We start from the raw sequence: 27,654 nt of genomic DNA on the forward strand, positions 1-27,654 counted from the left end.
GGCACAGGTGCAGTCGGGGTCGCAGCTGGAGCGCAGCTGTACGGGCGTCTGTCTTCTCTTCATGCATCTTGTGCGCTGTGGTCAGAAGAAGTCGCTAGGACCCCGCAGATGTCTGTGAGTGGATGGAAGCAGCAGCAGCAGTGAAGGGCAGCACTGAGCATGCGCGGATTGAGGCTTCTAGCTTGCTGCTCGGTTAGTTACTGATATAAACAGCTGGAGGTAGTGGAGCACACAGAATGCATGCATGCGGGCACACAACACTGCGCGACTACTGAGTAGCTCTCACCCTGTGTGTGGGCACGAGAGGCTGGCATGGGATGCCATTCGGAGCTGGATTTAACCTGTCATTCTGCATAGCCTATTGGAGTGTTACTTTTTCCTCCTCCTATATCTCACAGGTAAGTTTTATGTGGTTACATCCCTGTGTCTCGTACGTCTGTGGATTCCAGCGGTCTCTTCCCTGTGAACTTGATGCTAATTCATTGACTGTTGCATTTAAAATGTTTTTCCACGATATTGTAGCACAAGATGCCACTTTTACACAGAACTCTCTTATACTGTATTGGAAGAGATTTCATCATGTACTCTAGAACCCCACTAGAGGATTGGGGTTATAGTCCATTGCATCTTAATTCCTTTCCCAGTGTACAAATATTGCATGAAATATTGGATGTGCCTCTTAAACATTTTACATGTATAATAAATTCCTCTTTGATATGAAAATGTCTCAGCTGTGGTTAAAAAGTCTCACAATGTCCTTCGGAGTATGTCCTACATGAGAACACTTCACAGCAGTCATTTGCTGTCCTATATTTACAATACTTTTGTGTACTTGAAAATGTTGCAGAATGTTTTATGTTTACATGGCCTTAAAAAGTTTTAGCCGTAAGTGTCCCAAACAACATCAAAAAGTCTCAAACTGTTTTATATATATATATATATATATATATATATATATATATATATATATATATATATATATACAAGGAAATTTGCCATATCTAAAGACTAAACTATAGTATTTCCCCCAGATTTCATAAACCGGCAGAATGGGATGGAGAACCCTATTTAGTAATATTGTATTGAGCATTTAGATTGAAGTTCAGTATCTATCTTGTGTCACTAGAGATGTTTTACTTCTATACTCTGTCTTTTCCTGTTGAATCAGCTATTGACCCATTGTAAGTATATTCCAACTCCTCACCGTCATGGAGCCCGCAGATTGTTCCCAGTCAGTGGCAGGCACAGTCAGCTCCTTGTATTTCCTATTCCCATCCATTTCAGTCATTACCTTCCCCGGTTTCCAATGTGTGACTGTTCATTATGCAAAAGGCTATATACAGTACATGACTGACTATATAAATAGAATGCAAATGATAATTGCAGATCATGAGCGCACCAGGCAAATAACTGGGGCTTGGGAATAGAAATTGTTTAAATGCAGTTATTTTTATGCCTCACAAGGGACAATTTGCCTTTTTTTCTTTTCATCGTTTGCGTTGTGGGAGTTCTGTTTCTTTAAGGAGTGCAGGGAGCAGTACAATAATACATGTGAATGTAACCCATTCTGAATGGCTAAGTAACCCCTTATGTGCTAGGAAGAGAACACCAGTCCTTAGCAAGCCTCCTCAGTGCCAAGATTTTATCTCCGTCCTTTTATTTGATTATTTATGATCCCAATCCACGTTATGTTTATATATAATGTTTATGCATTCAAGCACATTATGGAGTACCCAAAGTTTTTTTTCATTTGACTGAGGTTTAGTCATTGACGAATAATAATGTGTAATATATCTTTCAAACCCAAGTAGATTTCTGTGCTATACTTGCTAAAAATGCTTCGAAAAATCCATAATTTTTTAAATTGTTTAAAAAAACATTGACTAGCAGAGAGGGCATCCATTAAGTCATTGTTCTAAATCATATTTAATCCCTCCATTACGTGTAGATTTTGATTTAGTGTTTCTGGGCAAGACTGTAAATTAACCTTCTTAAACAGTATATGTAAAAAATGATCCGGCAACATGAATTATAGCACAAAAAATATATTACCAATATATAATGAGCTCAAAGTGCCAGTCTGAAATTGCCTTACGGAAAGTTCTACAATGAGAAATGATAATAATATGCATTAATTTGCTTCTTGCCCTGAGAAAACAGAATATTATGGTGTGACAGTGACAAAGAACATGACTAGTATTCTGGGAAAGTTCCTTTTTCAGCATAAACTTATTCTTTTGACATTATTATAATGATTGTTTATTACTATGGAGCTTTTGATCCTTTAATAAATTTAGTTCTGTAATATATAGCAAGCAGCAGTGCACATGTGATATCTGTGGATCTACATAGAAGTGCTAGTAAATTTACTACCTTATCTTGACATTGCAATGAGCCATCAATATAATCCCAAAGAGTTTAATGACAAATTCAGCTCTGCTACAAACACGTGTTCTTACTTTTATTTGTATGACTTCCCCTTTAAGGCATATTCACTTATAATTTGACTAGGTGGTACTTTATTATGTATCTGCTTCACAACAGTGGAAAGAAGGTTCAGCTTGTCTCTAGAGTCAAGCTACAGATTGTGCCTTTAAGTTCTTGGGATCCCCTTCTGAGAAGTATTCCCAACTGAACTCCTCATTGCTTTGTTTTCCTTTAAGTTTCTTTAGGAGCTGTAGGCTTATTGTTTGGAAAGATCAATCATGCACTCAATGTAACCCCCTCAGTCCAATGGTAGGTGGCAGCCCATGAGCTATTGAACACCTTTATGCTGTCAGTCGCTTAGTGTTTTCAGTTTACATTACATTTAAGTTACATTGATGGTGTTAAGTGTAGAATAGTATTGGTTAGAATAAAGTTAGAAGAAGTTAAATATTCCAGATATAATTTCACTATTTTCTTACCTGTAAAGGCCCTGTGTTCACACATTCCCGAGAATTCATTTCTCAGTATGTGAATAATTATTCTAGTGGGTTACTTAAAAGCTTAAAGAGCACCTGCCGCTTTTGTTTTATTTGTGCCTTTGAGAAATTAAAGTAATTGTGTCTTTAAGAAACTTTGGCATTCACATAATTTAAAAAAAATCAAGGACAAGGGTTTGCATGGAATAATGTGTCTCAGATACTGGATACATTCCAAAAGTCAATCTGTTCTCCCTAATCAGAAAAAAAAATAGGGCTATCTAGCGTTATTGCCTGGGAGTGCACCAGCAGGACTAGCGCTTCTTCAGGAGAGCCCACACAGCATCAGGTTTTTCAAAAAAGGCATCCACATTTATGAGAATTCCTAAAAATAATGAGCTCTTAATACCCCTGGCGAGCCATTGTTGTTGTCGGCGGAAATTTTCCTTGGCCATACATTTATAGTATTAGACGCCATGCGATCTATAAATGGGCTGGGTAGGCCAGAGAGGAAACTGATCTCCTACAGCGGTTCTCAGCTCTGACTTGATGAAACAACTTTTAAGAAACAAGAGAAACCTGGATCAAGGTCTGTGTAGACCACTAGTAAAACGTTTGTCTGAGGGGGGGGGGGGGTAGAGAGTAATATGTACACAATACTTCTTACATTTTAGCTAAATATTATCATCATACAGTGCAAAACTACAGTACGATACAGTGGCCATATAATACTGTCATATAGTGTGTATATTATAGTGCCATACAGTGAAAACACAACAACACCGTAATATACTTGCTATGTAATGCTCAAATATTGATTCTATATGTTGCTAAAAAATACTAGAGCTAATACCATGACATAAGTTTAGTCCATGGTTAGGACATGATAGTAGGGACCCTTAGGTGGTGGAGGCCTCGGGGCAAATGCTCTTTTTGCCTATTCTATTATATGTCCCTGGTCATAATTTTTTTAAGATGCCCTTATAACGTTGTACTAGAAGGTGCAGTGGTATCCACTAAACAGTCCCCTTAAATGCCAATTGGGTGTTTGGAAAATAATTTGCCACATATGTCCCTCATCTCTAAGCTATGTGACATTGGCTATCGAGAATGCATCCCTGGCTATGTAGAACTAGGTAATGCCCAGTTTGCAAGTAGTCTGGGGGGAGGACTACTCTTTCTGGCCATGTTTGCTATTTGGGGTGGGGGAGGAGATGAATGTATTTACTATTTTTTACTACATTTGTTCCCACTGATTCAGGTATCTACAGGGGGCCTGCCCAGGTTCCCTTTATGGGCAATAATTTCAAATAAAAATGAGCTCATAAATAGAAGTACTAATTCTATCCAGTAACATACATGTAAAAACTTTCAGAAGCTTAGTAAATAAAAATATGAATATTCTAGTAAGACATTAGAATTAGTTTCACTATCCTGAAAAGTCCAATTACAAGAAACTGATATAGAATGTCAAACATCTTAAAGAGGCTCTGTCACCAGATTTTGCAACCCCTATCTGCTATTGCAGCAGATAGGCGCTGCAATGTAGATTACAGTAACGTTTTTATTTTTAAAAAACGAGCATTTTTGGCCAAGTTATGACCATTTTTGTATTTATGCAAATGAGGCTTGCAAAAGTCCAAGTGGGCGTGTTTAAAGTAAAAGTCCAACTGGGCGTGTCTTATGTGCGTACATCGGGGCGTTTTTACTACTTTTACTAGCTGGGCGTTCTGATGAGAAGTATCATCCACTTCTCTTCAGAACGCCCAGCTTCTGGCAGTGCAAACAGCGTGTTCTCGAGAGATCACGCTGTGACGTCACTCACTTCCTGCCCCAGGTCCTGCATCGTGTCGGACCAGCGAGGACACATCGGCACCAGAGGCTACAGTTGATTCTGCAGCAGCATCGGCGTTTGCAGGTAAGTCGATGTAGCTACTTACCTGCAAACGCTGATGCTGCTGCAGAATCAACTGTAGCCTCTGGTGCCGATGTGGCCGACACGATGCAGGACCTGGGGCAGGAAGTGAGTGACGTCACAGCGTGATCTCTCGAGAACACACTGTGTGTCTGCACTGCCAGAAGCTGGGCGTTCTGAAGAGAAGTGGATGATACTTCTCGTCAAAACGCCCAGCTAGTAAAAGTAGTAAAAACGCCCCAATGTACGCACATAATACACGCCCAGTTGGACTTTTGCAAGCCTCATTCGCATAAATACAAAAATGGTCATAACTTGGCCAAAAATGCTCGTTTTTTAAAAATAAAAACGTTACTGTAATCTACATTGCAGCGCCTATCTGCTGCAATAGCAGATAGGGGTTGCAAAATCTGGTGACAGAGCCTCTTTAAATTCCTGACATCGGAACTCTTACAAACTACATTGGTACATTGTAATAGTTTCTCAGTTAAAATGTACATTTTATTTTTGGGCATTAAGGACCTTTATTAAGCATGAGTCTATAACATTCCCCAACTTACAACAGTTGTAGTGAGGGGAACTCGATTGCACCTTTTGTTAAATATCTCCTCCGAGTAAATATTCTGTTGTCATGGAGACGGCTTCATTCTCAATCTTTTCTTGCACATTAGTGAATTGTACCAGAAGGACTGTAGGGCTGTAGGGTTCACTCCTAAAACTTGATAAAGTAATTCATGGACATATGAATAACATATTCCTCCTGAAATCATGTATACGTATGTATGCAAAAGAACTGAATGTGTTGAGGCGTATTGCACACAGTATTTTGGTTTTATTTGAGGAAATAGTTTCTATAATTATATTGCTCATTTTCTAATCTGTTTAATAGAAGGTTTGTGTTTCGTTTATTGAGTAAGGTGCACTGATCTATTCCCTAAAATGATGACTGCAAGACCAGCAGAGGATCCATACACACTTGTATACAGAATGGGCCTCCTAGAGGCAGCTGTGAGGCACCAAGAATTTGACAACATTGATAGGGAGGAGTAGGATCAGTGCGCTGAAGAAGTGAAACCTCAATCCATAGTCTAATGTATTAGAAGCACAAAATTTAATTATAAAAAAACCTGTTTTTTTAAGAAAAAATAATTAGTGGGCTATACATTAACTATTTGTTTTATAACTCATTGAGTTAGTCTCTATTTACACAACAGGGTCCAACTGACATTTTGGTCCGTTTTTCTCGGCCGTTTTGCATCCGTTCCGTTTTTGTTCCAGGCCATGTTTTCGTTTTTAACGCCCGGTTTTGACCCGTTTTGCATCAGTTTTTTGTCCGTTTTGAAAACAAATGAATTTCATTTGTTAAATTTTTTAGCCACACACTGCCCTCTGTAGATACTGCCACACAGCCCCCTGTAGATACTGCCATAGTCCCCCTGTAGGTAGTACCACACAGCCCCCTTGTACATAGCGCCACTGTAGGAGACTGCTCCAGGAGAAGTCCCGGACTTCACTGTCCATATATGGATAGTGACGTCATAGACTGCTCCAGGAGCGGTCCCTTACTTCACTGTCCATATACAGTATGGACAGTGACTTCTCCTGGAGCGGAATCACCGGACACAGCTGTGTCAGGGACGGCTGTGACCATGGATTCCACTTCAGGAGAAGTCCCTGACGTCACTGTCTATATATGGACTGTGAAGTCAGGAACTTCTCCTGGAGCGGAATCACCGGCCGTTGTGGCCGGGGATTCCGCTTCAGGATTAGGGGACTACTCCAGGGAAAGTCCCTGACTTCTCCTGGAGCGGAATCCCTGGCCACAGCTTCAGCCGAAGCTGTGGCCGTGGATTAGTGATTACGCTCCTATAGGGAGCAAAAAATCTCCTCCTCCTGCTCCTCACATGCACTTCGCACCATGAGGAGGACAAGGGAGCAAGCAGCAGAAAGCATGGCCATCACTCGGATAACATCCAAGTGACAGCCGTGTTTTACACAGCCCCATAGACTTCTATGGGAGCCGTGCAGCCGGGAGAACGGCCCGAAATAGGGCATGTTCCATTCTTTGACGGCCTGGTAAACAGCCGTGTGATTGCTCCTACTGCGTCCAGTGGCGGATTAAGTAGACTATGGGCCCTGGGCTGTTACCCAAACTTGGGCCCCCCCTTGCGCACCGCCGCCCTGCCGCGCCGTAACTATTTTTAACAATACCTTTTTGGGCAAGCATTAACAAATGGGTGTTACGGATTCCCCTTGTCACAGGGCTGTGTCCCTACATACTGACAGTATCACACTGTGCAGGGACACATCCTCCTGACAAGGGGAATTGTCTATCAGTCCTGGACTGCAGAAAGACTTTTTGTGAAATACAAGGATTTCCTATAATAAAAATGTCAGGAGAGGTGACAGATTCTCTATAAATCTAGTGACTCACATGTGACGACGTCTCAGATTCTGGTAGTTTTTTTCCTCTTTTCTTCTCCATCCGGTCCAGAGCACATGACGACTTCTCCCGGCCATGACTGATTTCTGAAGAATTTGCCACTCAGCTGTCTTCGACTCCTCACTTTTCCAACATTTCCACATCTATAAATGAAAATAAAGTTATCATGGTGCCACATACTGTACCCCTAAATATAATAGCACCAAACACTGCGCGCCTGAATATAATAATACCACACACTGTAAAACTCCACATACACACAGCACCCTGTACATAGTGCCACACACAGCCCCCTGTAGATATCACACATCCCCCCCGTAGAGAGAGTTACACACAGCCCCCTATAGATATAAATGAATATCCCCCCCAAACGGAAATCTTTAGCAAAGTTTCCATTACCATTGAGATCAATGGTGATGCAAACGGAAGCTAAGATTTCCATTTGCCTTTATGTTGAGGGGTTAACCAGATGGAACCCCTCAATGGAAAGGCAGCGGTGTTGTGAACAGGGCCTTAGATACAGGGCCCCAGATACAGGGCCCATGTGCATGTGTGATACTGTTTGTTGGATCCTGTATCTAAGCCTAATGTAGGCTTAGATACAGGATCCAGCAGACAGTATGCTTATGCAGTATAAGCTGGGGTATCTAAGCCTAAGGGTATGTGCACACACACTAATTACGTCCGTAATTGACGGACGTATTTCGGCCGCAAGTCCCGGACCGAACTCAGTGCAGGGAGCCGGGCTCCTAGCATCATACATATGTACGATGCTAGGAGCCCCTGCCTCTCCGTGGAACTACTGTCCCGTACTGAAAACATGATTACAGTACGGGACAGTTGTCCTGCAGAGAGGCAGGGACTCCTAGCATCGTATATAACTATGATGCTAGGAGCCCGGCTCCCTGCACTGTGTTCGGTCCGGTACTTGCGGCCGAAATACGTCCGTAAATTACGGACGTAATTAGTGTGTGTGCACATACCCTAACACACGGTAGGCTTTAAAGGTTTAAACATTGATGGCCTATCTTCAGTATAGGCCATCAATAGCTGATGGGTTGGGGTCAGACACCCGGGACCCCCGCCAATCAGCTGTTTTGAAGGGGTTGCAGCCGCTCTTACGAGTGCTGCTTCCCCTTCATTTCCCGCACTTTCTCACACTGTGAATCGCAGACACGTCCGTGTCCACGATTCAGAGTGAGAAAGTGACCGGAATGAAGGGGAAGTAGCGCTCGTACGAGCCTCTGCAACCCCTTCAAAACAGCTGATTAGTGGGGGTCCCGGGTGTCTGACCCCCAACCCATCAGCAAGACGATAAAATTAAACTTACCTCCTCTTCGGCCGCTGGTCCTCACTCCATCAACTGTAGGGCATAGGCCCCAGTTACTATAGTAACTTTTCATTGATGTGTGAATGTGGCTGCCGCTAGCACCGGGGCCCCCTCCGGTGCTAGTGACGCCACACCGGGCATGAGGGGGGCCGTGCGATCATGTGTGGTTCGGTCGGCCATGGGCCCCCCGGGAGACTTGGGCCCCGGGCGGCCGCCCGCACCGCCCTAATGATAATCCACCACTGACTGCGTCACATGGCCAGGAAGCCCTGTCGTATGAATAGGGCCTTAAGAATTACATGCTGTCTAATCGTACCCACGGATAACACATTGCAATATCCTAATGAGTTGTGCCAAAGGTTAAACTCCGGTCTGCTTCTTAGACATACTCATCATCATCAAATCTGTACGTCTCAAGCTACGGTATCTATACACCATGTTCCAAATTATTATGTACATTGGATTTAAGTGTCATAAACATTTAATTATTAGTTTTTCAATGAAACTCATGGATGGTATTGGGTCTTAGGGCTCTTTGGATCATTGTAATCGATCTCAGACACCTGTGATAATTAGTTTGCCAGGTGTGCCCAATCAAAGGAAAACTACTTAAGAAGGACGTTCAACATTATTAAGCAAGCCACAGGTTTCAAGCAATATGGGAAAGAAAAAGGATTTCTCTCCTGCCGAAAAGCGTGAAATAGTGCAATACCTTGGACAAGGTATGAAAACATTGGATATTTCAAGAAAACTTTAGCGCGATCATCGTACTGTGAAAAGATTTGTGGCTGATTTAGAGCACAGACGAGTTCGTTCAGATAAAGGCATAATGAGGAAGGTTTCTGCCAGACAAAATAATAGGATTAGGAGAGCAGCTGCTAAAATGCCATTGCAAAGCATCAAACAGGTATTTGAAGCCGCTGGTGCCTCTGGAGTCCCGCGAACCTCAAGCTGTAGGATCCTCCAGAGGTTTTCAAGTGTGCATAAAGCTATTATTCGGCCACCCCTAAACAATGCTCACAAGCAGAAACGGTTGCAGTGGGCTCAGAAATACATGAAGACTCATTTTCAAACCGTGTTGTTTACTGATGAGTGCCGTGCAACCCTGGATGGTCCAGATGGATGGAGTAGTGGATTGTTGGTGAATGGCCACCATGTCCCAACAAGGCTGCAACGTCAGCAAGGAGGTGGCGGAGTCATGTTTTGGGCTGGAATCATGGGGAGAGAGCTGGTAGGCCCCTTTAGGGTCCCTGACAGTGTGAAAATGACCTCTGCAAAGTACGTAGAGTTTATGACTGACCACTTTCTTCTGTGGTACAAAAAGAAGAACCGTGCCTTCCGTAGCAAAATTATCTTTATGCATGACAATACACCATCTCATGGTGCAAAGAATACCTCTGTGTCATAGGCTGCTATGGGCATAAAAGGAGAGAAACTCATGGTGTGGCCCCCATGTTTCCCTGACCTCAACCCTATTGAGAACCTTTTGGAGCATCCTCAAGCAAAATATCTATGAGGGTGGGAGGCAGTTCACATCAAAACAGAAGCTCTGGGAGGCTATTCTGACATCCTGCAAAGATATTCAAGCAGAAACTGTGCAAATACTCACAAATTCAATGGATGCAAGAATTGTGAAGGTGATATCAAAGAAGGGGTCCTATGTTAACATGTAACTTGGCCTGTTAAGTTTTTTTTGATTGAAAGAGCTTTTGATTTCTGTAAATATGACCTCCTGATGCTGCAAATTCAACAAATGACCATTTTGGTTCTCTTTACAACTTTAAAATGTTTTGATCTCTGTTGTGCATAATAATTTGAAGCAGTGCATGTTGAGTTTTTTACTTCTGAAAAAAATCTGTTCTCATTAGGAGATGTGTTCAATAAAATTCGCATTATACGCCAACGGTTGATGGCTTGAAGATTATACTGACTGTCATTTGCATCGACTATTTAGGAAAATCAGCGAAAAATAACATTTGCATAATAATTTGGAATGCAGTGTAGACATTAACCACTTAACGACCAAGAATAATTTTTGTTTTTTTCACTGTCGCACTTCAAGAGCCGTAGCTCTTTTATTTTTCTGTTGCTTTAGGCTTGTTTTTTGCAGGACAATGTGTAGTTTTCATTGATACTATTTTAGGGTACATGGGACTTATTGATTAACTTTTATTTTTTGGGACACCATTCACCCGGCATGTTTAATGTGTTAACTTCATTGTTCGCGTCATTACAATCGCGGTCATACCATGTATGTGTTATTTTTGTTTTAGACTTTTACTAAATAAGACCACTTTTTATGCAACAACATTTTTTTTTTTTACTGTACTCTTTTTATTTTTTTCATAAACTTTTTTTATGGGTATGTTCACACGGCTTATTTTCAAGCGCCCCGAAAAAACGGAAGCTGAATGCCTCCAAATGTCTGCCCATTGATTTCAATGGGAAAAACTGTGTTTCGTTACGCCCGGGCCGTTTTTTACGTGGCCATTTGAAAAAAAGCCCCGTAAAACAATGCCCCGTAAAAAGAAGCGCATGTCACTTCTGGAGCCGTTTTTGGCATAGCCTAATAAGCAGTTGCTGAAGGCAAACCTGGGGGTATTTTTTTTAGGCCCCCAGCTGCCATGGAAACCACTCGCCGCCCCACGATAGCATCGTGGGGGTGCCAATGGGGTGATAGAGGGAGCACCCTCCCTCTGTCAAACACATTAGATGCCGCGGTCGCTATTAACTGCGGCATCTAAGGAGTTAAACTACCGCAATCTGAGTACTCTCCAATAGTAACAGCCGTGCTCCTGCCGCTAATCAGAGTGACCGATATATCCATCACAATATGGGAACTAACTCCTGCTAGTGACGGCTATATCTGTCTCTTTGTTAAGGGGTGAATTTATTAAGACTGGCGTTTCATAGCCGATTCTTAATCTAAAAAATTCTGGAGTTAGATGCTCCTAAATTATTAAACTATGAGATTGCGCTATAATTTATGCAAGTTTTCTGGTGTAAATGTATTGCGCCGCAAAGGCCCATCTCTCTAAGCCCTGCCCATTTAAAAAAAAAAAAGCAAACCGTGGTGGAGGCAGCGGAAAAATAGAAAAGTCTCTAAATTTTGGCACAACAATCACATTGATACTCTGCTACGCCAGAGTAGAGTGCTTAATAAATTCCCCTCTAAATGTTATTGGTATATGTTCAGCAGAATCCAATAGCATTCAAAGGTCTTTCCTTAGGTAAAGTCAGCTACACTGGGTGCACAAGGAACCATTACCTCACCCGTCCCTTGTTCTATAATGTCTGAGCAGGAAGAAGCTACACAGTGTCTAACATATCTCTCTTATCTATGGTTTGGCCAATATCAAGTAAGTAGTAGTCCCAGACCAAGCCTTTCTAAAGAGTCCTCAATATACTGGTTCTATTCCTGCTCTTGCAGTCTGACTGTGACCTTTATTCTTTATAATATGGAGTACATTGGACCACATACAGTACTAGAAAAGTATAGCATATCTATAGTAATGTTATGTTTAATAACAAGGAATTATAATGAGATTCAGCTTCTTGAGCCAAGATTACTTTTTATAATGTAAATAATATATTACAACATTGAAGTTGTAATTGAAAGTATTAGTTCAGAGGTTCTTCTAGGTGCAGATTACCATACTTTTCAAGCTTTAAAATACAATGAATGATGGGAATTACCTAGTTAGCACAGAAAAAAAATCAGACCAACTGTCGCACCTAAATGTCACACTTGTACACCAGTCATTATTATACATACATATTGGCTTACACTACCCGAAATGTATCATCTATATATATAATTGACTTCTATGAGAGAGTGTTCTAGTCATGCTCTGTCACCTGTGGAGAGACGATTGTACTGGAAGCGGGAGGAGGGGGGCTGTGTCCATCACCTATTGTCAATGGTGGATCTTGTGTTATCTATATAGAGTTGTTACCTTTCATTATAATCCTGCCTGTGATGATAATGAGATGACTCTTGAGAAGAGATCACTATAGAACAGGAAGTGTCAGCCTATTACGAGGCTCAGTCGCCAGAGTGAAAACTGCAAGATTTTAGTTTGTTTTGTTTTTTAATATTCCGGGGTTTTCAGACTATAAGACACACCCATGTTTTAGACAACAAAAAAAAGGAAAAAATAATTTCATATTTTACTACTTTTACAAAGAAAAAACTATTTGTTAAAAAAAAATTGTTCTGTTTCACCACATTCTGAGAGCCATAACTTTTAATATTTTTTCATCAATTGAGAGCTGTGAGCGTTGTTTTTTTGCGGGACGAGCTGTAGTTTTATTGGCACCATTTTTTGGTACATTTGATTTTTTTGATCACTTTTTAGTTAATTTTTTTTAGCGCTGAGGTGACCCAAAAACACGATTCTAGTGTCTTACTTTTTTTTACGCCTTTCACTCTGTGAGTTGAATAATGGTATATTGTAATAGTTTGGACTTTTACGGGTGCAGCGATAAAAAAAAATGTAGCATTTTTTTTTTACTTTTAATATTTTTTTTTTCTATTTACACCCCTGAATTTATCTAACTTGCAGTATATTGTCAATTTTATAAGGCTTCTGCTAAGCCCTGCCGGAGGCATGGCTTAGCAGATGCAGGCTGAAGGCAGACCTGGTACACTTCATTAGGCACCCGGGCTGCCATGACAACCATCGGCGCCCCCCAATCACATTGCGGGGGGCCAATTGGGGTGTCGGAGTGGGACGTCCCCCTCCTAATGGTTTAAATGCAGCGGTCGCTTTTGACTATTCTATACATTTCCCATGAGGGAAATTTATGACATATCCACAGTATATGTCATAAATGTCAGATAGATGCGTGTTCCACCTCTGGGACCCGCACCTATCTCTAGAACAGGGTCCCCTTAACCCCGTTCTAGCTTTTTGTACTCGCGCTGCCTACCGGCCACTTACACTGTTTCTGTAACTCCCAACCTTGTAATCAGTAAGTGGCTGGGAGGCAGCGTGAGTACATAAAGCTGGAACGGGGTTGAGGCCCTGTTCTAGAGATAGGTGCAGGTCCCAGAGGTAGGACCCGCGTCTATCTGAAATTTATGACATATTCTGTGGATATGTCATAAATGTCGCTCATGGGAAAACCCCTCTAACTAGTTAAACAGCCAGGAACATTGCTGTTCCTGGCCGTTAAAGCAGCGTGTCAACTGTAAAACACTGCTGACACCTGCAGTGTATCGAGCGGGCTCCACATGTGAGCCCGCTCCAAACATGACCCCCCCCCCCCCGCTCCATGACGTACTGGCACGTCATGGGTTTCGTGAAGGGGATAAGGAAGCGGTCAGGGGGGTCTGGCGCAGCCGATCCTGTTGTCTGCCGATTATAAGAAGCAGGGACTCTTTAGCAAGATTATTCTTGTTAAAAAGTGCATCTTGTAGTCCAAAAAAACGGTAGATAATGACATAGAAAATGAAAAAAAAAAATCACCAAAAATTATTACAAAATCACAAACGGTAACTCACTGACAAACATACATTTCCTGTCACTCCTTTTGCTTGTTGCGTTATCTGTAGTGAAATCCACCTATAATAGCTCAGTCTACAGTGCTAAACCTGGTAGACCTCATTATAAGCCAATGAGGTGCATCAAGATTCATTGGGATCTTCAAAATGGATCTGTCAAAGGTGTCATGGTACCTTCATGAACAGAACCCAATACGCTAGTGTGGTCAGAGTCTTATCTTATCTATACGCTTTAAAAGCACATAAAAAATTCCCTTTGTTTTGAAGGTAGATTTATTAGGTATAGAAGTAGGTACATGGATATTACTTAACATCTCATAATTTGCGATTATTTAGCATCTGATTGACTGTTTCAGTCAGCACAAACATTACTAGCCAACACAAAGATCTTTACCCAGCACCAGAAATTATTGCTGTTTATATTGCTTTTGACATACTTGTATTGACTTAAAGGCCAGTCTATCAAGATGAGCATGAGATAATCCGTTTCATGGGATTTTGTTCTGAATCACTTCAATAAGTGACTGATTTAAATGAGTAATAATTTACACCTATCATGACAGTTAATTTAAATGTGGGTAACTCTAATGTAGTAGTAATGAATAGTAATCACCTTCAGGGCTAATGCACAGGGCTGAGCCATGTGCATAGAGCCGGTATCGTGAGAAACCGAATACTTACAGCGCCATACTACAGAACTGTAGGGACTTTGTTTGCTGTTGGATGATGCTTCCGAATGGCACCATATTAAAGGGTTATTCCCATCTTAAAAAGTGATAGCACATTGCTAGGATATGCCATAACTTTATGATCGTGGGGGACCAACCGCTTGGACCCCCACCGATGCTGAGAATGAATAGGCCGCAGCGCTTAGGGCTGCATCCCCCTCTAAGTATTCCCTACACAGCAGAGCTCCTACCTGTACAGGGAACTGCATTTAGCCCAATTTAGTTGAATAGAACCGTGCTGCAGGTGGCTGTACTGGCGCTAATGTACAGGGAAAAATAGTGATGGAGACGCAGCACTAAATCAGCTCTGCGGTCCCTTCATAATCCGGATCAGTGGAGGTCCCAGTGGCCGGACCTGCTCCGATCATAAAGTAGCAATATGCCATCACTCTATAAGATGGGGATAGAAAAAAATTGTACCATGTACCATCTGATACCATATTACATATTACCTACTTAAAGGGGTTCTCCAAGATTTTCATATTGATGGCCTATCCTTAGGATATTTTATCAATATCAGTTCAGTGGGAGTTCGGACCCCTGCCAATCTAAAATTGATGACCTACAGTATCCTAAGGATAGACCATTAATATAAAAGTCTCGGAGAACCCCTTTAAGTAGTAATATGGTATCAGATGGTAAATGGTAAAAAAAAAATTCTATCCGAGACCTTTTGGCACCAACAGAAAAAGACCTCTGTGTATCTTTGCATTAAATCGTAGGCATTCAGAGCTACAGTATGCCCTCATAGATTTCTACAGGTGACCTATTGCGGAGCTTATACAGAGCGTAATATGGGCTTGTGCATGAGCCCTTATCCTCAACAAGAGAACAGCTTGAGAAATTTGCTGCCATAGATTAACTGCACCTTTTCCACAAAAAGGAAAATCATTAATAACTCCCAATCATCCCCTGAGTGAGGTCATTAATTTACTTTTAAATAGAGTATGTAATTGGACTTCCATGTATGAGCAAACATTGTGCACAAGTCATCTTGAATTTTTTCGGCTGTATTCAAATCATGTTAATGCTCAACGTTGGACGTACACGTTGGAAGTATCTCCCAAGTGAAGGGTGTGACTTATCCCACAGTATAGGTATACAGTGGGGTATGTCGTTAATAGGCTCCTATTGTAAACAAATAGCGCACAGTATGCATTTTTTTACTGTATTTATCTGTATAGAATAGCGTAGTCTACTATTCTATTTTAACCAGGAGTTTATTTTATTTTTTTAACTCAAGCATTCCGGCCCGCCAAAAGTAGGACTGCAACATAAAATGAATAGGCCCCAAGGTTTAAAGTAAATGTTCACTTTAATAATTAGCTGCTATATAAAGCAAAACACTTTTGTAATACACATATTAGTTTTTGATTAGAAGATGCTGTATTAAAAAAATTAAATAATAAAAAAAGTAGTTGATAGGGGCTTAATAGTCTGACTATAGTCTTAACTGCCACCTCACATCTCTTATAAGACAGGGGGCGGTCCGGACTACACAGCCAGAATTCTGTGGAGCAATCAACTGATTTACTTTTTATTATTGATTTTTTTTTTTTTTAAATCTATCTGGTCTTGTCCTGGTCAAACAAAGCTGGAAACCTAATGAAAGTGTATTACAAATGAGTTTATTTTTAGGTCACCAACTATTTAGTAAATTAGTTTTTTTAAGTCAGCCTACATTTAAAAACACTTGTTCTGTTTGGATTATAAAGATACTATGAGATGCGAAGGGAAATATTGGGAAAGTGAATTCTTTGAACTTTGGATAATCCACAGGCTAAGTAGACATGCAGAGTGTATAGACATCCTCATAATTATCTTTTATAAAGATCAATCAAAAGGCAATGGAAGGACTCACCAACATCTCTGGTTTCCAATACATTGTTTTTGCAGATTTAATCCCTTCAGGACTGAGCCTGTTTTGGCCTTGAGGACGAAGCCGATTTTTTTCAAATCTGACCTGTTACTTTTTGTGATAATAACTTTGGAATGCTTTTACCTATCCAAGTGATTCTGAGATTATTTTCTCGTGACATATTGTACTTTATGTTAGTCAAAAAATGTGGTCGATAAATTCAATATTTGTTTGTGAAAAACACAAATTTAGTAAAACTGTGCAAAAATAATTTTTCTAAAATTAAATGTATCTGCTTGTCAAACAGATAGTAATACCACTCAAAATAGTTACTATTTCACATATCCCATATGTCTACTTTATGTTGGCATCATTTTTTGAACATTCTTTTATTTTTCTAGGACGTTACAAGGTTTAGAACTTTAGCAGCAATGTCTCACATTTTTCAAGAAAATTTCAAAAGGCTATTTTTTCAGGGACCAGTTCAGTTCTGAAGTGGCTTTGAGGGCCTTATATATTAGAAAGTCCCCATAAATCACCCCATTTTGAAAACTGCACCCCTCAAAGTACTCAAAACAGCATTCAGAAAGGGTTTTAACCCTTTACACATTTCACAGGAATTAAAGCAAAGTAGAGGTGAAAGCAATTTTTCCCGATTACGGCAATACCCCATATGTGGTCATAAACTGCTGTTTGGACCCACAGCAGGGCTCAGAAGTGAAGGAGTGTCATTTGGATTTTGGAGCGCTGATTTTGCTGGAATAGTTTTCAGTGCCATGTTGAGTTTGCAATGCACTGGAGGGACCAAAACAGTGGAAAACCCCAAAAGTGACCATATTTTGGAAACTACACCCCTCAATTAATTTTTCTCGGGGTATAGTTAGCATTTTGACAACAGTTTTTTTTTGCTGAATCCATTGGAATTAGTCTGTGAAGATGAAAATCTACTTTTTTTACTGAAAAAACGTAGACCTTTTTACAAGAAATAAAGGCGAAAAATCACCCCAACATTTGTAATACAATTTCAAAGCTCAAATTTAGCTGAAATGATTTTCGGGTGTCATGTCGCATTTGCAAAGCCCCTGAGAGACCAAAACAGTGGAAACCCCCAAAAGTGAACCCATTTGGGAAAGTATGCCACTTAAGGAATCTATCTAGGGGTATAGTGAGCGTTTAGACCCCACAGCTCTTTTGTAGAAGTTATTCGAATTAGGCCATGAAAATTAATATCAACATTATTTCCACTAACATGTTGAATTTTCACAAAGGATAAAGGAGGAAAAAGCACCCCAACATTTGTAAAGCAATTTCTCCCGAGTACAGCAATACCCCACATGTGGTCATAAATGTTTTTTGTTAGAAATCAATTAACCCATTCCGAATTTGTCCAATTTTTGCTTTTTCGTTTTTCCCTCCCCGCTTTCCAAGAGCCATAACGTTCTTTCTTTTTCTGTCAGTAGAGTGGTGTGAGGGCTTATTTCTAGCGGGAGGAGTTGTAGTTTCTATTGACACCATTTAAAATACAATTTAATGTACTCGAAAACTGAAAATAAAATTCTTTGCATGCAGAAATTTGAAAAATCTGCGATTCCTCCATTGTTTTTTGGTTTTCATTTTACGGCTTCACCGTGCAGTAAAAATTCCAACTTAAGTTTTTTCTGCGACTCGATATGATTACGGTGATACCAAATTTATATTGTTTTTTTAAAATATTTTACCACTTTTACAAAGTAAACTATTTGTTAAAAAACAAATTGTTTTGTTTCACCACATTCTAAGAGGCATAACTTTTTTTTTTTTTTTTTTGGTTGATTGAGCGGTGTGAGGGCTTATTTTTGTGGGACGAACTGTCGTTTTTATTGGTACCATTTTTTAGTACATACAACTTTTTGAGCACTTTTTATTAAATTTTTTGGGGAACTAAGGTGACCAAAACACAACGATTTTGGTGTTTTAAATTCTTTATTTTTTACAGCGTTCACCGTGCAAGTTAAATAATGGTATATTGTAATAGTTTGGACTTTTACGGATGCAGCAATACCAATTTTTTGTGTTCTTTTCATTTTTTACTTTAAAGAAAAATAATTGTTTTTTGTTTTTTTTTACATTAAATATATATTTTTTTTTTCTTCACATTTTATTAGTCCCCCTAGGGGACTTGAACCAGCGATCATTAGATTGCTGGTACAATACACTGCAATACTAATGTATTGCAGTATATTGTCATTTTTAAAGGCTTCTGTAATAGCCCAATCTCTGTTCCTGTCCGTTAGTCCCGGGTGTCAGTTGTAATACACAGCTGACACCCGCAGCATATGGCGTGACACCCCCCACACCCCGACTTGCTATTAAGTCATGGTGTGCAAAGGGGTTAATGTGCAGTGGATGGTGCAGAGTAAAAATTACAATTTTCCACTGATATGCCAATTTAGTGCCCAATATATTGTGCCACTGAAGACAAATACCTCATAAAATGTTAAGCGGGTTCTCCTGGGTATGGCAATGCCATTTCTGTGGACATTAACTGCTGTTTGGGCACGCTGTAGGGTTCTGTTCTGTTTGGGGTTTTACTGGTATTTCAGTTTATAATGTGGGGGCATATGTAAGCTGTGCGGAGTACATCAGGGTACAATAAGCGGGTATAATAATGGGGTAAATAAATAATAATTCATAGATATGTGGCCAGTGTCCCACTGATAAACTGTGCCCTATCTTTTCCGCTTTTGGAACACCCTGCACATTTTGCATCACCATATTCTGAGAGCCAGAACTTTTTTATTTTTCTCTAACGGAGCTGTGTGAGGGCTTATTTGTTGCAGGACAATCTGTAGTTTTCATTGGTACCATTTTGGGGTACATGCAATTTTGTTTGATCACTTTTTTTTAATTAAATTTTTTGGCAAGCAAGGTGACCAAAAACCATCAATTCTGACAATGTTTTTTATAAAAAAAAATTTACGGCGTTCACCTTGGGCTATAAATGCCAATTTTACTTTATTCTGCGAGTTGATACAATTCCGGCGATACTATAGGTCTATAGTTTTTTTTTTTTTTATGTTTTGCAGCGTTTGTGCAATAAAATCACTTTTTTATAAAATGATTTATTTTTTGTGTCCCCATATTCTGAGAGCCTTAACTTTTTTATTTTTCAGTCAAAAAAGCTGTGTAAGGGCTTATTTTTTGCGGGATGGGTTGTAGTTTTTATTGGTACTATTTTGGGGTACATTCGACTTTTTAATCATTTTATTCTATATTTTGGGAGGGGTGATGACCAAAAAAAATTGTGATTCTGGCATAGTTTTTTTTACATATTTTTTTTGCCGTGTTCACCATGTTGGAAAAATAACTTTTATAGTTTGGGTTGTTACAAATGCGGTGATACCAAATATTTGTACTTTTTTTAACGTGTTCATTATTTTCCTATAAAAAAAAATACTTATAGGAAAAAAAAAGCATTTTTTGTCTTTGTAACTTATAACTTTTATTTTTAGACTTTTATAAAATATAATTTATTTTTTTGTCCCACTAGGGGATTTGAAGACTTGCAGCTCTGATCACTGCTAGAATACATTATACTACCTATGTAATGTATTCCAACTGTCGATGTGGCGTGACACTTCACTCTGACAGGAAGCCTATGGGGACCAGCCTCCAGCATGCAGCCTCCGTACATGGCAGCCCGGAGGCCATTGTTTGGCCTCCGGTTGCCTTGACAACCATTGGCAGCCCCCGCGATTGCATGTGGAGGCTGCCAATCTGCTCTAAACCCCTTAAAAGTGGCGATCGGTAACAGGGAGAGCAGAACTTACTGCACACCTTGACGTGCATTAACGTCAAGGTGCATGAAGGGGTTAAACGGCTTGCAGCATTTCATTAGCTGTTATTTGTAAGCACTTATTGTTCCTATTTGCTGCTATATAGTGTTTTGCTTTTAGGCTCTATTCACACGATAGGGTCCGAGTGTCAGCTGATAAAACCATCAGTTTTGCTCCGTTTTTCTCAGCCGTTTTACATCATTTCCGCTCCGGGTCGTGTTTCCGTTCTTAACGGACGATTTTTGACCCATTTTGCACCCATTTTTCCCTGTCCGTTTTAAAAATGGATGAATTTAATGCCACAGATAGCCCTTTCTAGATAATGCCACACACTGCCCTTTCTAGATAATGCCACACACTGCCCTCTATAGATAATGCCACACACTGCCCTCTATAGCTACTGCCACACAGCCCCCTGTACATAGTGCCCCCTGTAGATAGTGCCACTGCCCCCTTGTAGATAGCACTCCCTGTTGATGGAACACCCCTCTGTAGATAGCGCCACTGTAGCTCCCTGTAGTAGCGGATTCTGCTTCAGGAGTTGCCCCTGATGTCACTGTTCATATATGGATAGTAACGTCAAGGGCTCCATCTAAGAGCGGAATCCCTGGCCAGAGGGATTCCGCTCCTACAAGGGAGCTACAGTGGCGCTATCTACAAGGGTGTTGTTCCATCTACGGGGGTACTATGTACAAGGGGGCTGTGGCTCTACCTACAGCAAAAAAATGTCCTCACATGCATCTGTTTCGCACGAGGAGGAGGAGGAGAGAGTGAGCGGCAGAAAGCACGGCTATATGTTTTACACAGCCCCATAGACTACTATGGGAGCCATGCGGCCGTGAGAACGGCCCAAAATAGGGCCTGTTTCATTTATTCACGGGCCGTCAAAAAAAACAAAAACGCCCGTGTGAATAGCCCCGTTTGGGGTCTATTGTTTTTACTGTGGCCGTGTGACGGCCGTTAAATTAACAGCCGTCGCACGGCTGACTATCACTGCCATGTGTAGATGGCCTTACTTGATTATTGTTCAGCATTTTCTGTTCTTGTACATAACAAAAAAATTTCAGTGGGGAAACATTAATGATCAAATCATGTATCATTCCCTCTCTCCTGATAAGCACTTGAATGACATTTTCTAAATAACTCAGCCATTGAAATGGATAAGGTTCTGTTCACATCTCTGTCGGAGTCTCCGTTAGGAGCTTCCGTTACATATTCCGTTATTTTTGACTGACAAAGTAGCACAGCATGCTGCACTATTATGTCCAGCAAAATAACGGAAACAATGACGGAGACCCTACGGAACGCATTAAAGTCAATGGGTTTTGTTGGGTGCCGTTTGTCTCCATCATGCAATGAATCCCAAGTTTCTGGTATTCGAGTTGTTCAACTTCTATGACGGAGCAGAACAACGGAAACCGGAATGCAGATGTGAACGAACCCTAAAGATTTTATGAAAACATACCCTCTGAAATTGATATTCGCTAAAATACAGTAGATATAGTACAGTATATTTACGTAGTAGCTTATCTTTCAATAATTCAGTTAAATCAGGTCTAGACAAAAGTAGTCTGTTCTAGGAGCTAGCTCAAAAAGTTAGGAGCCATCAATGGCACCCTATAGGGCTGTGTCCACACTGCATCCAGAAATGTGTGGGCCAGGCAGAACACATCACTTGAGGTCTTGCTCCCCCAGTGGAATACATTTTCCCTTGGTAGTTATACAAAATGCCCTGCTGCCCAGAGTCAAAGCCAGGGATGAGTTCACCGCCCAAGCCCTGGGTCTCTTGTCTCAAAACTCACATTTTGTTGCCCATACCAACCTGTCACCAGCATTTTACTGATTAAACCAGCAATACTTGGTGGTAGTGGGTGAAATATCATTTCTATTTAACCTAAAATTGTCTTCTTAGTCGGCTCTGTAGCTTTAGTATTCAGTTTTTGAGTGTTCCCACACCGTATGCAAATGAGCATAAAAGAGTCATATCTTTGTTTGAAAAGAGTCAAATCTTTGTTTGAAAAGAGTCAAATCTTTGTTTGAAAAGAGTCGTATCTTCATTCCTCAAGTCTTTCCGAGTTTACCCCGCCTCTTTACTTTTGATTGACAGCTCCTCGCCTTCCCCCAGCACACAAAATCCCGCACTTGTGCATTGATGTTCTCTTCTGGGGTGAGCGTACAACGGGACACCGAATTATTACGATAAAAGGTGCAACATGTTTACAGACCATTATTTACAGTCGGAGGAGGAGTTTAGGAGAGGGGATAACGGCAATAAAATTTTGATATGCAGCGGCCAGTAAGGGATAAGTAAAGTTCAATAGGTGAAATGCTGGTGACGGGTTCCCTTTAAGTTAGAGGGGTTGATCACACTTAAAAAAATTACAGTATTTGGCTGCAGCGGTCACATGTCCCTGTTCGACACGTCATCACTGTAGCAGGAAGTAGAGACCGGCCGGTGATCGGGCAGCGGGGGATTAGTAAGGTGAGTGTGCTATTTTTTTATGTTTGTACAGCATTGTGAGCTATCCAAAAAATGTTTGCCCATAGCATCTAATCACAAGTAATGCCCATAGTAACTAATCACAAGAAAAGCTCTTATTGGTTGCCTTGAAATACAAGGACAGTTTCTCTGTCAGACAGTTTTGATAAGTGAGGTCCAATGAGTACAATGATATGGCATTCTGCTTTTACGTGCTGCTTTTTTGATATTACTTTATAAAGACCATCGCAGGATGGCGCTCCAAAGTCAGGTGTTGTCCAAAAGCCACATATGCTAATTATAGAACCTCCTGTAGCAATACCTGAATTGCCGATAGGTATAACACACTCAGGTCGCCGGCAATATGATTAGCATATGTTGCACACTTTTGAGTTTAACAGGAGTTCAGGGCATCATTCTGCGATCCCAAAAGCACCTGCTGAAGCGCAACACTATAAGCATCTTATAGATGCTCTTTATTAAAGCTAAAGCTGTCTGTCTGGTGACAAATTCCCTTTACTGTATTTATATTATATAGTTTTAAAAGATAAACTGGATTTAGAATAAAATATATGTTTACGTACAAGATGCAGGTTTAGAAAAAGAAATGAAGAGATACAAAAGAGCTAACTAGATAATGGAATCTAACTCCCCTGCTTTAGTCTCTCTTGAAGCTTGTGATTTTCTGTTGTTTTTCTTGTTGTTTAAATGCACAGATGTGGTTATGGCTGGCACATCTACCAAAGGACAAACCAATTGTAATTGATTTGCCTTTCAGAATGCCCAAACAAATTACACAAATTAAATTAAGACCTTCATGGAGAAACAATTGCTTACAAAAATCTACTTTGAGCTTCAATTGAGTTATTTTGCAGAGATTTCACATCCTTAGTCTAGACACGTCTTTGTTTAACCAGTTCTTTGTCAACGTCTTTAAAGGATCCGAAATACACGTAGCCGCATATGTGGTGCCCACCACTTGAAGTGAGGGGATTGGGGGTTATAATATTTTAGCCATTTGCTTAAGGATTCACTGTAGTGATTTAAGCGATGTTGTCTTGGATCTCCATGGTAAAAGTCATTATGGCTTCAACTAGTCTATTGCAAAGAAAGATAAAGTTGTTTTGTGGAGAACTTGATGTAGGTTGCAAGTGATTTATGTTGACTGTTACTTAAATTATTCACAACCAGAAAATGTATTTGCTCCGTTACAGCTCCAATAACATGTCGGCTTGTCAAAATACATAGCTGTCCAAACTGCATAGTTTGTTATGGTTTATGTTAATCTTTGTGATTTTACTGCAGACAGCATTGTAATGTTATAAGACAGAAAGAACGTTGTACCATGTCAGCCAGTAAAAGTTTTATAGTATTATTCAAGACTTTAGACCGCTATATCTTAAGATCTGATATTCTCTTCTCATTGCTTGATTCTTAGAGCACATTCAGACGTGGCGGAATTGCTGTTGAATTCTGCAGCGTACAGTCCGCAGTGGAATTCTGCAGCAGCCGTTTTTTACATTTGTTCCTATACACTCTTAGGTAACTTAGTTCAGACGTTGCGGGGAAACAACTGTGCAGAATTTAGGCTGCGGTGCAGAATTTCTCCTCCGCAATGCTCATTATGTTGCGGAGAAGAAGCGGAATTTCACTGCGGATTTCAGCCTTTGCAATGCAAGCACTGAAATCTGCGGCAAGTCCGCTGTGACATCCGCAATGTCTGAATTACCTGTCAAATATGGAAATGTTGCTGCAGATTCGTTGCGTAATTGACGCGAATCTGCAGCAACATTTGCAGTGGAAAAATTCTGCCTCGTCTGAATGTGCTCTTTAAGGAACACTCCAGGCAAAATTGGTGCTATGCCTATAGCAGGATCTGAGGAGGCGGTGCATGACACAGAGATTCAAAGCTTACCAAATAGAGAATCCTTGTGGTGTGCACTAAGGGGAACACCGTTTATCAGTTTTCCGCAGTGTTCCTTTAAAGAGCTTTGCCCGCCAGGTACCTGGGTCTATTATTTGTTTTTTGTACATTTTTTTTTTTTTAGAAGTTGTGTCACAACAAGACAACTTGGTTTACTGATAAAGTACTGCATGCCTATCCTGATGACTCAAAAGCTCCTTCTTATGCAAATGACTGCCATGCATGCAACGGTCTGAATCTCAATATTATGGCCTTTACCTATAGTTCGACCAGAACATTAAGTTGTCTCTCTGTTAAAAATCCTCTGTAAACATTCGATCACAGGGTTGGTCATAAACTGAGGTTAGTTAGCAAATTCCTTCTCTCAAGCGTCTGATTTGCCTTAACTAAATTACAATACGATTTCCCCATCTTCCGGCTCTATAGTGATGGTCATTCTGTTATATCTATCCACATTACTTTACTTGGTAAATTACTGAAGTGTTTTGCCAATGTCCTCATCTATAGAAATATGAATGTGTGCCTTTTCTAATGTTTCCTCTTTTATGATCTTTTCGTATCTATTTCTGCTTCTTCTCAAGGAAAATAAAACTAAACAACAAATAAAATCGACCTATACATAATAGTCACATAAAGTGTGTAATGGCTACAGTCTGCTACACCAGTCTAATTAGAAAATACTATTTCCAGTAGTCAACAATAAATTATTGTGATACACAACCTAATAAAAATTTCTACATGGACCAATGGCTCACATATGTGATTGTGATGAATGCGTTATAAATGTGAATGTGCTGAGAAAAAGAGGAGGCAAATGTGTTAAATAAAAGATGAGACACACAGTAAAACACCATGGAAACATTATTTGAATTCAGTTTTATTGTGTCCTAATCGGACGGAAACACAAAGGAAGACACATTCCTCCTTCCCATTCCCTGGGTGGGAATAACAAATAACAAAAAACTGAATTGATAAACGACAGGAATGTTCGTATGATTTCCAGGAGCTGAGAGCTCTTTTTTATTGTTATTTGTATATCTAATGAACAGTCACAATTTAGTCCTTTTTTTAAAAAATAAAATCATTTTATGTTGATAGATGGATCTATAATAGATTTTTATGGGTTGTAGGATATAAATATTTTTATTATGTACTATTCTACTCTGGACTATTGGACATTACAGATGTTTTTTTGTTTGGTTGAGTGTTTGCATACATGGTGTAATGATTCGGTGGGTACATATTAGTAATGGGAAACAAAAACAAAAACAGCCAACATAAACTGCAGATAAGTTTTATTCAACATAAATATGAAAAATGTGCTTAAACATATTCACAAACCATTGATTCATGATTTGCCCCTGACCTACACATCTTACATTTCTAAATTTGACTACAGTTCTACAGCAATTAAAGGGGTTTTCCCATCTTTGACATTTATGCCATATTCACAGGATTTTCTATAAATGTTGGATAGATGCGGGTACCAGCTCTAGGACCTGCACCTATATCGAGAACGGGGTCACACAACCCCTGATTTGCCAGGCGTGACAGCCGCTGGCCACAGATTCCAGGTGAGGACTAGTAGAGAGAGTGCAATGCATGTTCTGTTTAATGGGAGTCACGGAAACCACAGAGTAAGCACTGCTCAGCTGTTTCCCTAACTCCCATACAACAGAATGGCGGCCGTCTCTCCACTAGTCCCCGTCCTGGAATCTGCGGCAAGTGGCCGCTGCACTGGATTGAACGGAGGTCGGGTGATATGTTATAAATGTCTGAGATCGGAATACCTCTTTAGGAAACACTAACGGCAGAAAAGAAACAAATAAATCCCAGGAAATCTTTCCTTAATATCAATCAAATTTATGAGAGTCCTTCTAGGAGACCAGCCATTTCCCCCCTTTCTCCTTCTCGCAAACCTCAGACCTGTCTAACTGGCTGGAGCCTTCTTCCACTACTCTGTCTTCACTGAGAGACCAGGAACACTAAGTCATTCCCTTCAAGTAAGCCCCATATTATCTGTCAGCCGAAATGTCAGGTAATACTTATCACCTACATTCTCTGCAAGATCTATTTTCTTCCAGATCATGCAGACACCTTAGGCAGGCTTTCTGTCTACTTTTATCATTCATTTCTGGATTTAGTGTTTCTAACAGATAGACTACTCATGGAATTTCTTGTAGTTCCTGCAAGGTCTGTGTCTGTACTGTTCTTACTTATCAGCTGACCATATTTCATGGTGACGCGGAAGTTTTTTACCTATATGTATTTATTAAAACTCTGACTAATAATCGTGACTGAGGTAGGGAATGACCATCTAGCCTTGAGCTAAGCAGCTACTGTAAGTCATTATAACAGTCTTCTTATTTGTGATATACCGTAGCGCATTACTGTTTCCTATGGGTTTGCAATGCAACACACCCTGAATGACCAGACAGAATATTCAGAATTGCCATTGACTAAAGGGCAATAAAAGGATAAAGAGGGTTGACTGTACTGTAACTACATTTTCCACTGGAGCTGCTGTATGTTTACGTGAAGAATCACTTTAAGCTGATCACCAAGAATAGTTTTGTTTCAATTGGCACATTATTTCTCTTTCCTCCTAATATTTTCTCATTGTTTTCTTTTGAATCCTAAATATTAGACAGGCCTTAGGGCTCTTGCACGTGACAGAGTGCCACTCGGGCCGTTTTTCACACCATCCGAGTGGCACCCAATAGTATTCACGGACCCATTTACTTCAGTGGGTG

General features: G+C 40.3%; 1 protein-coding gene across 1 annotated transcript in view; it reads left to right on the forward strand.

The window, feature by feature from the left end:
- Positions 1-143: 143 nt before the first annotated feature.
- LOC142743460 (sialate:O-sulfotransferase 1-like) overlaps positions 144-27,654 on the forward strand; it is a 159,127-nt gene continuing 131,616 nt past the window's right edge. The window contains exon 1 of the mRNA XM_075854242.1: positions 144-398. The gene's annotated coding sequence lies outside the window, so the exon portion shown is untranslated. The remainder of the gene's footprint in view (positions 399-27,654) is intronic.

This window comes from Rhinoderma darwinii, chromosome 2 (assembly GCF_050947455.1).
Source record: "Rhinoderma darwinii isolate aRhiDar2 chromosome 2, aRhiDar2.hap1, whole genome shotgun sequence".
NCBI classification, from domain to species: Eukaryota; Metazoa; Chordata; class Amphibia; order Anura; family Rhinodermatidae; genus Rhinoderma; species Rhinoderma darwinii.